Raw genomic sequence first — 1358 nt, forward strand, 5'->3', positions numbered from 1 at the left:
GACCTAACCCTCAGTCCGACGTGACGGGTCACAAATATTCAAGTATTTTTATTCTAACGGTTTGTATGATGTGTAAAATAAACTTAATCAAATATTTTATAACAGTTAAGTTCATCTGAAGAAGCTGATGTTTGATAAAATATCACGTTTGTGTTTTAAGGTGTCCCACAGGGCCGTGTCCTCGGCCCACTCCTGCTTCTGATCACCGAGCTAACAGATGTCTCGTTATATGCACATATTTGTTTTTGTTTGGTCAGAGAAACATCTTTAATAATGAACGTGTTTTTTATAAATACAAAAATAAACACAGTATGGTGTTTACGGAAGAATCTGAAATTAGAATTTATGAAGTTTTTAAAGTTTGACTTGAAATAGATTTCATTTGTTTTGAAAACTGAGTTAAAAGAAGTCAGACTTTGTTCAATTTGACTTTAAAAACAGGAAGAATTTATTTAACTCACCATCTGTAAAACTGAATTATTGTGTTTTTGTAGCGGCCATCTTGAATCTCCAAACATTTCTCCAGTGATGTTTTTTTTTTAATCTTTCCAATGTTCYATGAAATATTTTGCTAACAGACAAATGAASACACACAGTTTCATGATCACCTGGCAAAGATTTATTTATTTTTTATAGTTGCTACAAATTGATCGTTCAAGCTCGTTAAACCAGAATTAAACTGTTTTAAACTCAACAGAATAAATTCAGTCGAACAATATTTAACTTTTTGTTTCTTTTAATGAACAGATTGAAAAAATGTAAATRTCCAGATGCTTAAATATAAATCTGTGTTAAAAAGAAATCACGACTCAAAAACAAAAGTTCTGATGGTCAGCTTCGTTTCTCAGATCTTTGAGGGTTCTTGAACGCACCATGAGGGAGTGTCTGCAAACGGCTGTCTGTGGTGGTGCGTTCAAGGACAATCTGTCATCAGATGYCTTTAGTTTGTTGTTGAACAGCTGCTTTATTTTAATTAAATGATTTCCAGTTCATATTTTTCCATCATGTAACGTTTCTCTGACTAAAACCAGAAGAAAAGTGACAAAAGAATCGGTTTTCAAAATAAAAGCTGAGGTTTTCCTGTCAGAAACATTAAACCTGAGGTATGATGGGAAAAACGGTCATGGCTGGRATTTTTTTTTCCTGTAATTTGTTTATGATTTTCTCCTCCGTCTGTGTCCTCATCTCCTTTCCTCGTCTCCTTTCCTCATACGGCTAAATGAAGGAAGAATGAAGGCTTGTTAAAAAATAAAAGACCTCCATTAAAAATGAAGAGCTGTCTGTCTGTCGGCCATTTTGGGTTTGAGAACAACAGACCAGAAGAAACGGGAGGGAAATCATTTTAAATAACTTTATTT

At 33.7% G+C, this 1358-nt stretch overlaps 1 protein-coding gene across 1 annotated transcript in view; it reads left to right on the forward strand.

Moving 5' to 3' along the window:
• Positions 1-1358, forward strand: part of tcf4 (transcription factor 4) — a gene marked incomplete in the record, with an annotated part of 62409 nt that overhangs the window by 48846 nt on the left and 12205 nt on the right.

This window comes from Austrofundulus limnaeus, unplaced genomic scaffold, assembly GCF_001266775.1.
Source record: "Austrofundulus limnaeus strain Quisiro unplaced genomic scaffold, Austrofundulus_limnaeus-1.0 Scaffold762, whole genome shotgun sequence".
NCBI classification, from domain to species: Eukaryota; Metazoa; Chordata; class Actinopteri; order Cyprinodontiformes; family Rivulidae; genus Austrofundulus; species Austrofundulus limnaeus.